Here is a 12,906-nt window from a genome sequence, read left to right on the forward strand (position 1 = left end):
CCCCATCCTGCCCATGCCCACACCCCTGTATATGAGGGTGACCCATGTCCCTCACCCTCCATGCTCGAACGGAAGACACGTGTGTCCTGAGGGGAGCGCCAGACAGGCATTTCTCCGGCCAGGCAGACCCCTGCAGCACCCGTTAGGCTCCAAAGCCTGTACATTCCCAAGATGCCACTGGTCACTATGCAAATCAGACAGCCCTGGCCACACCCTCTCCGCCGCTGGGCTCTGCTGCTTTCGGTACGTGCAGCTCAGCTTTTTCTTACCCTGAACCAGACTTCCGTTTCAGCAAAAAGGTGGGTTGCAGTGGGTCCGGGATGCCATTTGGAGACAAAGCCTGCGGCCCTGTCAAAGATGACTTCCTGCCGCACACCATGTGGTCAGAAGCCTACGAAAAGAAGCGCACCTCGGAATACAGAATCTCACTTCCTCAAGAGCCTTGCACAAGAGATTTTCCTCCCGCCGAGGAAAGCAACTCAAAGGGAACCTTGCGAAAATCAAATTAGGAGCCAGATTGCGGGATGCTAGGCAAACTGTTTGTCAGAAAAGCAAATTCATTTTGAGAAGCCCTGACCTGCGGGAAGGAAAAGCATTCAAGGGCAGAAGAAGGACTGTTCCCTCACCGGGAATCGAACCCGGGCCGCGGCGGTGAGAGCGCCGAATCCTAACCACTAGACCACCAGGGAACCCAGAGCCATACAGCAAAAGTTCCTACACTGCTCTCCTAGTGACAAAGCTCATGGGGGCTGAAAGCATATTTTATTCTACAGCGAATATGAATCAGAACTTGAAAAAACACTCATGATTCCACCAGACTGTTTGTCACTTCCAAGCACAGGCCATCCCCTCCCCCGTGCTACTGAACCGACGAATTCCTGTACAATCGGGATCCCCGGGAAATCACAAGAGGGACACCTAGTGGCCGCTGATAGCTCAAAGACAGCTGGTACACCTTCTCACACCTACCTCGTTATTCAGCTTGCTGGAAGAATACATTGCGAATGACCGATTCAAGAGTGCAAGGGAGAAGAGTGCTCCAAAGTAGATGTATACATCGCAGCCGGGTTTTCCAGCAATTTACCTTTCTGATGAGCTGGTACTGCACTTTACGCCCACATAGAGCACCTGACTGGGTGGGGGACTGCGTGCGCATGAAGGTGGCTGAGGGCAATGGGAGCAAAGCAACCTGGGACACAGGGGACCCAGCCCCTTTCCTCTGCTTTCGTCTATAGGTCGGGGTGCCTTTTTAAGGACCTTCGATTAAAAAAAGCTGAGCTGCGTGGACAAATTACGCACGTCTACGTCTTAGAGGGATCTTCCCTGACCGGGAATCGAACCCGGGCCGCGGCGGTGAAAGCGCCGAATCCTAGCCACTAGACCACCAGGGAGGAGATGCTCTTGTGAGCCTGCCTTGCTCACTTCCTTATTGTGACTAAGCTAACTCCACTGTATAGATTGCCCATAAAGTACGAGTGGGGAAAAGTTAGGTGTCACACAGTGTGTTTGTCATAAGCAATTACCTTTATCCTCCTGCAAAAGCCTTTTTACTCTGCAATCACCTCTTGCTGGACAGCCTGCGCTGGAGCAGCCAGCATGAAAAGGGAGCTGAGTAAGGCAGGGCCTAGGGTCTCACCAGGGTGGCCGAGTGGTTAAGGCGTTGGACTTAAGATCCAATGGACAGTTGTCCGCATGGGTTCGAGCCCCATCCCTGGTATGGGTTTTCAGCGGGTGTGTAGGAACTTGCAGATGCTTTTTTAAAGCATTTTCCTCTGCCCTCCTCACCCTCCCAGTGCCCTTCCTTAACAGTCCCAATTCACGTCTCAGCTGTGGGGTCTGCTGCTACTCTGCACTTAGCATGGATGCTTCCCAAAGCAATGCAGTGCCACCTACGCAGAGCCCCTGCTTAGAGAAATACACCTCCTATGTTTTTTCCCACTGAAGGGAGCAGGAGGAAGTACTTGCTTCCTGGGGAACATGGGCCTGCCACTGGAATTTGTTAACCCGCCTCTTGCGGATTTCTCCCCTTTCTTTGATTTACACCTGCAGGCTCTCCCTTGCCATCGGAGCAGGATCTGCTGATGCAGGCCCGGCTGGATCAAATGTGCAAAGGCTTGTCCCCAGGCCTCGGGAAAAAATTGAGCAGAGATTCCCGCCTCCGCCTCCGCCTCCTCTTGCCTTCCGAACGGGCTTCCAAACGGGCAATGCCCTGACGGGTCCCCCACGCCCCATCCTGCCCATGCCCACACCCCTGTATATGAGGGTGACCCATGTCCCTCACCCTCCATGCTCGAACGGAAGACACGTGTGTCCTGAGGGGAGCGCCAGACAGGCATTTCTCCGGCCAGGCAGACCCCTGCAGCACCCGTTAGGCTCCAAAGCCTGTACATTCCCAAGATGCCACTGGTCACTATGCAAATCAGACAGCCCTGGCCACACCCTCTCCGCCGCTGGGCTCTGCTGCTTTCGGTACGTGCAGCTCAGCTTTTTCTTACCCTGAACCAGACTTCCGTTTCAGCAAAAAGGTGGGTTGCAGTGGGTCCGGGATGCCATTTGGAGACAAAGCCTGCGGCCCTGTCAAAGATGACTTCCTGCCGCACACCATGTGGTCAGAAGCCTACGAAAAGAAGCGCACCTCGGAATACAGAATCTCACTTCCTCAAGAGCCTTGCACAAGAGATTTTCCTCCCGCCGAGGAAAGCAACTCAAAGGGAACCTTGCGAAAATCAAATTAGGAGCCAGATTGCGGGATGCTAGGCAAACTGTTTGTCAGAAAAGCAAATTCATTTTGAGAAGCCCTGACCTGCGGGAAGGAAAAGCATTCAAGGGCAGAAGAAGGACTGTTCCCTGACCGGGAATCGAACCCGGGCCGCGGCGGTGAGAGCGCCGAATCCTAACCACTAGACCACCAGGGAACCCAGAGCCATACAGCAAAAGTTCCTACACTGCTCTCCTAGTGACAAAGCTCATGGGGGCTGAAAGCATATTTTATTCTACAGCGAATATGAATCAGAACTTGAAAAAACACTCATGATTCCACCAGACTGTTTGTCACTTCCAAGCACAGGCCATCCCCTCCCCCGTGCTACTGAACCGACGAATTCCTGTACAATCGGGATCCCCGGGAAATCACAAGAGGGACACCTAGTGGCCGCTGATAGCTCAAAGACAGCTGGTACACCTTCTCACACCTACCTCGTTATTCAGCTTGCTGGAAGAATACATTGCGAATGACCGATTCAAGAGTGCAAGGGAGAAGAGTGCTCCAAAGTAGATGTATACATCGCAGCCGGGTTTTCCAGCAATTTACCTTTCTGATGAGCTGGTACTGCACTTTACGCCCACATAGAGCACCTGACTGGGTGGGGGACTGCGTGCGCATGAAGGTGGCTGAGGGCAATGGGAGCAAAGCAACCTGGGACACAGGGGACCCAGCCCCTTTCCTCTGCTTTCGTCTATAGGTCGGGGTGCCTTTTTAAGGACCTTCGATTAAAAAAAGCTGAGCTGCGTGGACAAATTACGCACGTCTACGTCTTAGAGGGATCTTCCCTGACCGGGAATCGAACCCGGGCCGCGGCGGTGAAAGCGCCGAATCCTAGCCACTAGACCACCAGGGAGGAGATGCTCTTGTGAGCCTGCCTTGCTCACTTCCTTATTGTGACTAAGCTAACTCCACTGTATAGATTGCCCATAAAGTACGAGTGGGGAAAAGTTAGGTGTCACACAGTGTGTTTGTCATAAGCAATTACCTTTATCCTCCTGCAAAAGCCTTTTTACTCTGCAATCACCTCTTGCTGGACAGCCTGCGCTGGAGCAGCCAGCATGAAAAGGGAGCTGAGTAAGGCAGGGCCTAGGGTCTCACCAGGGTGGCCGAGTGGTTAAGGCGTTGGACTTAAGATCCAATGGACAGTTGTCCGCATGGGTTCGAGCCCCATCCCTGGTATGGGTTTTCAGCGGGTGTGTAGGAACTTGCAGATGCTTTTTTAAAGCATTTTCCTCTGCCCTCCTCACCCTCCCAGTGCCCTTCCTTAACAGTCCCAATTCACGTCTCAGCTGTGGGGTCTGCTGCTACTCTGCACTTAGCATGGATGCTTCCCAAAGCAATGCAGTGCCACCTACGCAGAGCCCCTGCTTAGAGAAATACACCTCCTATGTCTTTTCCCACTGAAGGGAGCAGGAGGAAGTACTTGCTTCCTGGGGAACATGGGCCTGCCACTGGAATTTGTTAACCCGCCTCTTGCGGATTTCTCCCCTTTCTTTGATTTACACCTGCAGGCTCTCCCTTGCCATCGGAGCAGGATCTGCTGATGCAGGCCCGGCTGGATCAAATGTGCAAAGGCTTGTCCCCAGGCCTCGGGAAAAAATTGAGCAGAGATTCCCGCCTCCGCCTCCGCCTCCTCTTGCCTTCCGAACGGGCTTCCAAACGGGCAATGCCCTGACGGGTCCCCCACGCCCCATCCTGCCCATGCCCACACCCCTGTATATGAGGGTGACCCATGTCCCTCACCCTCCATGCTCGAACGGAAGACACGTGTGTCCTGAGGGGAGCGCCAGACAGGCATTTCTCCGGCCAGGCAGACCCCTGCAGCACCCGTTAGGCTCCAAAGCCTGTACATTCCCAAGATGCCACTGGTCACTATGCAAATCAGACAGCCCTGGCCACACCCTCTCCGCCGCTGGGCTCTGCTGCTTTCGGTACGTGCAGCTCAGCTTTTTCTTACCCTGAACCAGACTTCCGTTTCAGCAAAAAGGTGGGTTGCAGTGGGTCCGGGATGCCATTTGGAGACAAAGCCTGCGGCCCTGTCAAAGATGACTTCCTGCCGCACACCATGTGGTCAGAAGCCTACGAAAAGAAGCGCACCTCGGAATACAGAATCTCACTTCCTCAAGAGCCTTGCACAAGAGATTTTCCTCCCGCCGAGGAAAGCAACTCAAAGGGAACCTTGCGAAAATCAAATTAGGAGCCAGATTGCGGGATGCTAGGCAAACTGTTTGTCAGAAAAGCAAATTCATTTTGAGAAGCCCTGACCTGCGGGAAGGAAAAGCATTCAAGGGCAGAAGAAGGACTGTTCCCTGACCGGGAATCGAACCCGGGCCGCGGCGGTGAGAGCGCCGAATCCTAACCACTAGACCACCAGGGAACCCAGAGCCATACAGCAAAAGTTCCTACACTGCTCTCCTAGTGACAAAGCTCATGGGGGCTGAAAGCATATTTTATTCTACAGCGAATATGAATCAGAACTTGAAAAAACACTCATGATTCCACCAGACTGTTTGTCACTTCCAAGCACAGGCCATCCCCTCCCCCGTGCTACTGAACCGACGAATTCCTGTACAATCGGGATCCCCGGGAAATCACAAGAGGGACACCTAGTGGCCGCTGATAGCTCAAAGACAGCTGGTACACCTTCTCACACCTACCTCGTTATTCAGCTTGCTGGAAGAATACATTGCGAATGACCGATTCAAGAGTGCAAGGGAGAAGAGTGCTCCAAAGTAGATGTATACATCGCAGCCGGGTTTTCCAGCAATTTACCTTTCTGATGAGCTGGTACTGCACTTTACGCCCACATAGAGCACCTGACTGGGTGGGGGACTGCGTGCGCATGAAGGTGGCTGAGGGCAATGGGAGCAAAGCAACCTGGGACACAGGGGACCCAGCCCCTTTCCTCTGCTTTCGTCTATAGGTCGGGGTGCCTTTTTAAGGACCTTCGATTAAAAAAAGCTGAGCTGCGTGGACAAATTACGCACGTCTACGTCTTAGAGGGATCTTCCCTGACCGGGAATCGAACCCGGGCCGCGGCGGTGAAAGCGCCGAATCCTAGCCACTAGACCACCAGGGAGGAGATGCTCTTGTGAGCCTGCCTTGCTCACTTCCTTATTGTGACTAAGCTAACTCCACTGTATAGATTGCCCATAAAGTACGAGTGGGGAAAAGTTAGGTGTCACACAGTGTGTTTGTCATAAGCAATTACCTTTATCCTCCTTCAAAAGCCTTTTTACTCTGCAATCACCTCTTGCTGGACAGCCTGCGCTGGAGCAGCCAGCATGAAAAGGGAGCTGAGTAAGGCAGGGCCTAGGGTCTCACCAGGGTGGCCGAGTGGTTAAGGCGTTGGACTTAAGATCCAATGGACAGTTGTCCGCATGGGTTCGAGCCCCATCCCTGGTATGGGTTTTCAGCGGGTGTGTAGGAACTTGCAGATGCTTTTTTAAAGCATTTTCCTCTGCCTTCCTCACCCTCCCAGTGCCCTTCCTTAACAGTCCCAATTCACGTCTCAGCTGTGGGATCTGCTGCTACTCTGCACTTAGCATGGATGCTTCCCAAAGCAATGCAGTGCCACCTACGCAGAGCCCCTGCTTAGAGAAATACACCTCCTATGTCTTTTCCCACTGAAGGGAGCAGGAGGAAGTACTTGCTTCCTGGGGAACATGGGCCTGCCACTGGAATTTGTTAACCCGCCTCTTGCGGATTTCTCCCCTTTCTTTGATTTACACCTGCAGGCTCTCCCTTGCCATCGGAGCAGGATCTGCTGATGCAGGCCCGGCTGGATCAAATGTGCAAAGGCTTGTCCCCAGGCCTCGGGAAAAAATTGAGCAGAGATTCCCGCCTCCGCCTCCGCCTCCTCTTGCCTTCCGAACGGGCTTCCAAACGGGCAATGCCCTGACGGGTCCCCCACGCCCCATCCTGCCCATGCCCACACCCCTGTATATGAGGGTGACCCATGTCCCTCACCCTCCATGCTCGAACGGAAGACACGTGTGTCCTGAGGGGAGCGCCAGACAGGCATTTCTCCGGCCAGGCAGACCCCTGCAGCACCCGTTAGGCTCCAAAGCCTGTACATTCCCAAGATGCCACTGGTCACTATGCAAATCAGACAGCCCTGGCCACACCCTCTCCGCCGCTGGGCTCTGCTGCTTTCGGTACGTGCAGCTCAGCTTTTTCTTACCCTGAACCAGACTTCCGTTTCAGCAAAAAGGTGGGTTGCAGTGGGTCCGGGATGCCATTTGGAGACAAAGCCTGCGGCCCTGTCAAAGATGACTTCCTGCCGCACACCATGTGGTCAGAAGCCTACGAAAAGAAGCGCACCTCGGAATACAGAATCTCACTTCCTCAAGAGCCTTGCACAAGAGATTTTCCTCCCGCCGAGGAAAGCAACTCAAAGGGAACCTTGCGAAAATCAAATTAGGAGCCAGATTGCGGGATGCTAGGCAAACTGTTTGTCAGAAAAGCAAATTCATTTTGAGAAGCCCTGACCTGCGGGAAGGAAAAGCATTCAAGGGCAGAAGAAGGACTGTTCCCTGACCGGGAATCGAACCCGGGCCGCGGCGGTGAGAGCACCGAATCCTAACCACTAGACCACCAGGAAACCCACAGCCATACAGCAAAAGTTCCTACACTGCTCTCCTAGTGACAAAGCTCATGGGGGCTGAAAGCATATTTTATTCTACAGCGAATATGAATCAGAACTTGAAAAAACACTCATGATTCCACCAGACTGTTTGTCACTTCCAAGCACAGGCCATCCCCTCCCCCGTGCTACTGAACCGACGAATTCCTGTACAATCGGGATCCCCGGGAAATCACAAGAGGGACACCTAGTGGCCGCTGATAGCTCAAAGACAGCTGGTACACCTTCTCACACCTACCTCGTTATTCAGCTTGCTGGAAGAATACATTGCGAATGACCGATTCAAGAGTGCAAGGGAGAAGAGTGCTCCAAAGTAGATGTATACATCGCAGCCGGGTTTTCCAGCAATTTACCTTTCTGATGAGCTGGTACTGCACTTTACGCCCACATAGAGCACCTGACTGGGTGGGGGACTGCGTGCGCATGAAGGTGGCTGAGGGCAATGGGAGCAAAGCAACCTGGGACACAGGGGACCCAGCCCCTTTCCTCTGCTTTCGTCTATAGGTCGGGGTGCCTTTTTAAGGACCTTCGATTAAAAAAAGCTGAGCTGCGTGGACAAATTACGCACGTCTACGTCTTAGAGGGATCTTCCCTGACCGGGAATCGAACCCGGGCCGCGGCGGTGAAAGCGCCGAATCCTAGCCACTAGACCACCAGGGAGGAGATGCTCTTGTGAGCCTGCCTTGCTCACTTCCTTATTGTGACTAAGCTAACTCCACTGTATAGATTGCCCATAAAGTACGAGTGGGGAAAAGTTAGGTGTCACACAGTGTGTTTGTCATAAGCAATTACCTTTATCCTCCTGCAAAAGCCTTTTTACTCTGCAATCACCTCTTGCTGGACAGCCTGCGCTGGAGCAGCCAGCATGAAAAGGGAGCTGAGTAAGGCAGGGCCTAGGGTCTCACCAGGGTGGCCGAGTGGTTAAGGCGTTGGACTTAAGATCCAATGGACAGTTGTCCGCATGGGTTCGAGCCCCATCCCTGGTATGGGTTTTCAGCGGGTGTGTAGGAACTTGCAGATGCTTTTTTAAAGCATTTTCCTCTGCCCTCCTCACCCTCCCAGTGCCCTTCCTTAACAGTCCCAATTCACGTCTCAGCTGTGGGGTCTGCTGCTACTCTGCACTTAGCATGGATGCTTCCCAAAGCAATGCAGTGCCACCTACGCAGAGCCCCTGCTTAGAGAAATACACCTCCTATGTCTTTTCCCACTGAAGGGAGCAGGAGGAAGTACTTGCTTCCTGGGGAACATGGGCCTGCCACTGGAATTTGTTAACCCGCCTCTTGCGGATTTCTCCCCTTTCTTTGATTTACACCTGCAGGCTCTCCCTTGCCATCGGAGCAGGATCTGCTGATGCAGGCCCGGCTGGATCAAATGTGCAAAGGCTTGTCCCCAGGCCTCGGGAAAAAATTGAGCAGAGATTCCCGCCTCCGCCTCCGCCTCCTCTTGCCTTCCGAACGGGCTTCCAAACGGGCAATGCCCTGACGGGTCCCCCACGCCCCATCCTGCCCATGCCCACACCCCTGTATATGAGGGTGACCCATGTCCCTCACCCTCCATGCTCGAACGGAAGACACGTGTGTCCTGAGGGGAGCGCCAGACAGGCATTTCTCCGGCCAGGCAGACCCCTGCAGCACCCGTTAGGCTCCAAAGCCTGTACATTCCCAAGATGCCACTGGTCACTATGCAAATCAGACAGCCCTGGCCACACCCTCTCCGCCGCTGGGCTCTGCTGCTTTCGGTACGTGCAGCTCAGCTTTTTCTTACCCTGAACCAGACTTCCGTTTCAGCAAAAAGGTGGGTTGCAGTGGGTCCGGGATGCCATTTGGAGACAAAGCCTGCGGCCCTGTCAAAGATGACTTCCTGCCGCACACCATGTGGTCAGAAGCCTACGAAAAGAAGCGCACCTCGGAATACAGAATCTCACTTCCTCAAGAGCCTTGCACAAGAGATTTTCCTCCCGCCGAGGAAAGCAACTCAAAGGGAACCTTGCGAAAATCAAATTAGGAGCCAGATTGCGGGATGCTAGGCAAACTGTTTGTCAGAAAAGCAAATTCATTTTGAGAAGCCCTGACCTGCGGGAAGGAAAAGCATTCAAGGGCAGAAGAAGGACTGTTCCCTCACCGGGAATCGAACCCGGGCCGCGGCGGTGAGAGCGCCGAATCCTAACCACTAGACCACCAGGGAACCCAGAGCCATACAGCAAAAGTTCCTACACTGCTCTCCTAGTGACAAAGCTCATGGGGGCTGAAAGCATATTTTATTCTACAGCGAATATGAATCAGAACTTGAAAAAACACTCATGATTCCACCAGACTGTTTGTCACTTCCAAGCACAGGCCATCCCCTCCCCCGTGCTACTGAACCGACGAATTCCTGTACAATCGGGATCCCCGGGAAATCACAAGAGGGACACCTAGTGGCCGCTGATAGCTCAAAGACAGCTGGTACACCTTCTCACACCTACCTCGTTATTCAGCTTGCTGGAAGAATACATTGCGAATGACCGATTCAAGAGTGCAAGGGAGAAGAGTGCTCCAAAGTAGATGTATACATCGCAGCCGGGTTTTCCAGCAATTTACCTTTCTGATGAGCTGGTACTGCACTTTACGCCCACATAGAGCACCTGACTGGGTGGGGGACTGCGTGCGCATGAAGGTGGCTGAGGGCAATGGGAGCAAAGCAACCTGGGACACAGGGGACCCAGCCCCTTTCCTCTGCTTTCGTCTATAGGTCGGGGTGCCTTTTTAAGGACCTTCGATTAAAAAAAGCTGAGCTGCGTGGACAAATTACGCACGTCTACGTCTTAGAGGGATCTTCCCTGACCGGGAATCGAACCCGGGCCGCGGCGGTGAAAGCGCCGAATCCTAGCCACTAGACCACCAGGGAGGAGATGCTCTTGTGAGCCTGCCTTGCTCACTTCCTTATTGTGACTAAGCTAACTCCACTGTATAGATTGCCCATAAAGTACGAGTGGGGAAAAGTTAGGTGTCACACAGTGTGTTTGTCATAAGCAATTACCTTTATCCTCCTGCAAAAGCCTTTTTACTCTGCAATCACCTCTTGCTGGACAGCCTGCGCTGGAGCAGCCAGCATGAAAAGGGAGCTGAGTAAGGCAGGGCCTAGGGTCTCACCAGGGTGGCCGAGTGGTTAAGGCGTTGGACTTAAGATCCAATGGACAGTTGTCCGCATGGGTTCGAGCCCCATCCCTGGTATGGGTTTTCAGCGGGTGTGTAGGAACTTGCAGATGCTTTTTTAAAGCATTTTCCTCTGCCCTCCTCACCCTCCCAGTGCCCTTCCTTAACAGTCCCAATTCACGTCTCAGCTGTGGGGTCTGCTGCTACTCTGCACTTAGCATGGATGCTTCCCAAAGCAATGCAGTGCCACCTACGCAGAGCCCCTGCTTAGAGAAATACACCTCCTATGTTTTTTCCCACTGAAGGGAGCAGGAGGAAGTACTTGCTTCCTGGGGAACATGGGCCTGCCACTGGAATTTGTTAACCCGCCTCTTGCGGATTTCTCCCCTTTCTTTGATTTACACCTGCAGGCTCTCCCTTGCCATCGGAGCAGGATCTGCTGATGCAGGCCCGGCTGGATCAAATGTGCAAAGGCTTGTCCCCAGGCCTCGGGAAAAAATTGAGCAGAGATTCCCGCCTCCGCCTCCGCCTCCTCTTGCCTTCCGAACGGGCTTCCAAACGGGCAATGCCCTGACGGGTCCCCCACGCCCCATCCTGCCCATGCCCACACCCCTGTATATGAGGGTGACCCATGTCCCTCACCCTCCATGCTCGAACGGAAGACACGTGTGTCCTGAGGGGAGCGCCAGACAGGCATTTCTCCGGCCAGGCAGACCCCTGCAGCACCCGTTAGGCTCCAAAGCCTGTACATTCCCAAGATGCCACTGGTCACTATGCAAATCAGACAGCCCTGGCCACACCCTCTCCGCCGCTGGGCTCTGCTGCTTTCGGTACGTGCAGCTCAGCTTTTTCTTACCCTGAACCAGACTTCCGTTTCAGCAAAAAGGTGGGTTGCAGTGGGTCCGGGATGCCATTTGGAGACAAAGCCTGCGGCCCTGTCAAAGATGACTTCCTGCCGCACACCATGTGGTCAGAAGCCTACGAAAAGAAGCGCACCTCGGAATACAGAATCTCACTTCCTCAAGAGCCTTGCACAAGAGATTTTCCTCCCGCCGAGGAAAGCAACTCAAAGGGAACCTTGCGAAAATCAAATTAGGAGCCAGATTGCGGGATGCTAGGCAAACTGTTTGTCAGAAAAGCAAATTCATTTTGAGAAGCCCTGACCTGCGGGAAGGAAAAGCATTCAAGGGCAGAAGAAGGACTGTTCCCTGACCGGGAATCGAACCCGGGCCGCGGCGGTGAGAGCGCCGAATCCTAACCACTAGACCACCAGGGAACCCAGAGCCATACAGCAAAAGTTCCTACACTGCTCTCCTAGTGACAAAGCTCATGGGGGCTGAAAGCATATTTTATTCTACAGCGAATATGAATCAGAACTTGAAAAAACACTCATGATTCCACCAGACTGTTTGTCACTTCCAAGCACAGGCCATCCCCTCCCCCGTGCTACTGAACCGACGAATTCCTGTACAATCGGGATCCCCGGGAAATCACAAGAGGGACACCTAGTGGCCGCTGATAGCTCAAAGACAGCTGGTACACCTTCTCACACCTACCTCGTTATTCAGCTTGCTGGAAGAATACATTGCGAATGACCGATTCAAGAGTGCAAGGGAGAAGAGTGCTCCAAAGTAGATGTATACATCGCAGCCGGGTTTTCCAGCAATTTACCTTTCTGATGAGCTGGTACTGCACTTTACGCCCACATAGAGCACCTGACTGGGTGGGGGACTGCGTGCGCATGAAGGTGGCTGAGGGCAATGGGAGCAAAGCAACCTGGGACACAGGGGACCCAGCCCCTTTCCTCTGCTTTCGTCTATAGGTCGGGGTGCCTTTTTAAGGACCTTCGATTAAAAAAAGCTGAGCTGCGTGGACAAATTACGCACGTCTACGTCTTAGAGGGATCTTCCCTGACCGGGAATCGAACCCGGGCCGCGGCGGTGAAAGCGCCGAATCCTAGCCACTAGACCACCAGGGAGGAGATGCTCTTGTGAGCCTGCCTTGCTCACTTCCTTATTGTGACTAAGCTAACTCCACTGTATAGATTGCCCATAAAGTACGAGTGGGGAAAAGTTAGGTGTCACACAGTGTGTTTGTCATAAGCAATTACCTTTATCCTCCTGCAAAAGCCTTTTTACTCTGCAATCACCTCTTGCTGGACAGCCTGCGCTGGAGCAGCCAGCATGAAAAGGGAGCTGAGTAAGGCAGGGCCTAGGGTCTCACCAGGGTGGCCGAGTGGTTAAGGCGTTGGACTTAAGATCCAATGGACAGTTGTCCGCATGGGTTCGAGCCCCATCCCTGGTATGGGTTTTCAGCGGGTGTGTAGGAACTTGCAGATGCTTTTTTAAAGCATTTTCCTCTGC

At 53.4% G+C, this 12,906-nt stretch overlaps 15 non-coding genes across 15 annotated transcripts; 6 read left to right on the top strand and 9 right to left on the bottom strand.

The window, feature by feature from the left end:
- Positions 1 to 1,319: 1,319 nt before the first annotated feature.
- On the bottom strand, positions 1,320 to 1,391 carry TRNAE-UUC (transfer RNA glutamic acid (anticodon UUC)). The gene has a single exon. It is a non-coding gene; the product is annotated as a tRNA-Glu (tRNA).
- A 243-nt stretch (positions 1,392 to 1,634) lies between these two features.
- TRNAL-UAA (transfer RNA leucine (anticodon UAA)) lies at positions 1,635 to 1,717 on the top strand. Its single transcript has one exon. It is a non-coding gene; the product is annotated as a tRNA-Leu (tRNA).
- Positions 1,718 to 2,843: 1,126 nt separating this feature from the next.
- TRNAE-CUC (transfer RNA glutamic acid (anticodon CUC)) lies at positions 2,844 to 2,915 on the bottom strand. Its single transcript has one exon. It is a non-coding gene; the product is annotated as a tRNA-Glu (tRNA).
- Positions 2,916 to 3,545: 630 nt separating this feature from the next.
- TRNAE-UUC (transfer RNA glutamic acid (anticodon UUC)) lies at positions 3,546 to 3,617 on the bottom strand. Its single transcript has one exon. It is a non-coding gene; the product is annotated as a tRNA-Glu (tRNA).
- A 243-nt stretch (positions 3,618 to 3,860) lies between these two features.
- TRNAL-UAA (transfer RNA leucine (anticodon UAA)) lies at positions 3,861 to 3,943 on the top strand. Its single transcript has one exon. It is a non-coding gene; the product is annotated as a tRNA-Leu (tRNA).
- Positions 3,944 to 5,069: 1,126 nt separating this feature from the next.
- On the bottom strand, positions 5,070 to 5,141 carry TRNAE-CUC (transfer RNA glutamic acid (anticodon CUC)). Its single transcript has one exon. It is a non-coding gene; the product is annotated as a tRNA-Glu (tRNA).
- Positions 5,142 to 5,771: 630 nt separating this feature from the next.
- On the bottom strand, positions 5,772 to 5,843 carry TRNAE-UUC (transfer RNA glutamic acid (anticodon UUC)). Its single transcript has one exon. It is a non-coding gene; the product is annotated as a tRNA-Glu (tRNA).
- Positions 5,844 to 6,086: 243 nt separating this feature from the next.
- On the top strand, positions 6,087 to 6,169 carry TRNAL-UAA (transfer RNA leucine (anticodon UAA)). Its single transcript has one exon. It is a non-coding gene; the product is annotated as a tRNA-Leu (tRNA).
- Positions 6,170 to 7,997: 1,828 nt separating this feature from the next.
- Positions 7,998 to 8,069, bottom strand: TRNAE-UUC (transfer RNA glutamic acid (anticodon UUC)). Its single transcript has one exon. It is a non-coding gene; the product is annotated as a tRNA-Glu (tRNA).
- Positions 8,070 to 8,312: 243 nt separating this feature from the next.
- Positions 8,313 to 8,395, top strand: TRNAL-UAA (transfer RNA leucine (anticodon UAA)). Its single transcript has one exon. It is a non-coding gene; the product is annotated as a tRNA-Leu (tRNA).
- A 1,828-nt stretch (positions 8,396 to 10,223) lies between these two features.
- TRNAE-UUC (transfer RNA glutamic acid (anticodon UUC)) lies at positions 10,224 to 10,295 on the bottom strand. Its single transcript has one exon. It is a non-coding gene; the product is annotated as a tRNA-Glu (tRNA).
- A 243-nt stretch (positions 10,296 to 10,538) lies between these two features.
- Positions 10,539 to 10,621, top strand: TRNAL-UAA (transfer RNA leucine (anticodon UAA)). Its single transcript has one exon. It is a non-coding gene; the product is annotated as a tRNA-Leu (tRNA).
- A 1,126-nt stretch (positions 10,622 to 11,747) lies between these two features.
- TRNAE-CUC (transfer RNA glutamic acid (anticodon CUC)) lies at positions 11,748 to 11,819 on the bottom strand. Its single transcript has one exon. It is a non-coding gene; the product is annotated as a tRNA-Glu (tRNA).
- Positions 11,820 to 12,449: 630 nt separating this feature from the next.
- On the bottom strand, positions 12,450 to 12,521 carry TRNAE-UUC (transfer RNA glutamic acid (anticodon UUC)). Its single transcript has one exon. It is a non-coding gene; the product is annotated as a tRNA-Glu (tRNA).
- Positions 12,522 to 12,764: 243 nt separating this feature from the next.
- Positions 12,765 to 12,847, top strand: TRNAL-UAA (transfer RNA leucine (anticodon UAA)). The gene has a single exon. It is a non-coding gene; the product is annotated as a tRNA-Leu (tRNA).
- The last annotated feature ends 59 nt before the right edge of the window (positions 12,848 to 12,906 follow it).

Source organism: Triturus cristatus, chromosome 5_2 (assembly GCF_964204655.1).
Source record: "Triturus cristatus chromosome 5_2, aTriCri1.1, whole genome shotgun sequence".
NCBI classification, from domain to species: Eukaryota; Metazoa; Chordata; class Amphibia; order Caudata; family Salamandridae; genus Triturus; species Triturus cristatus.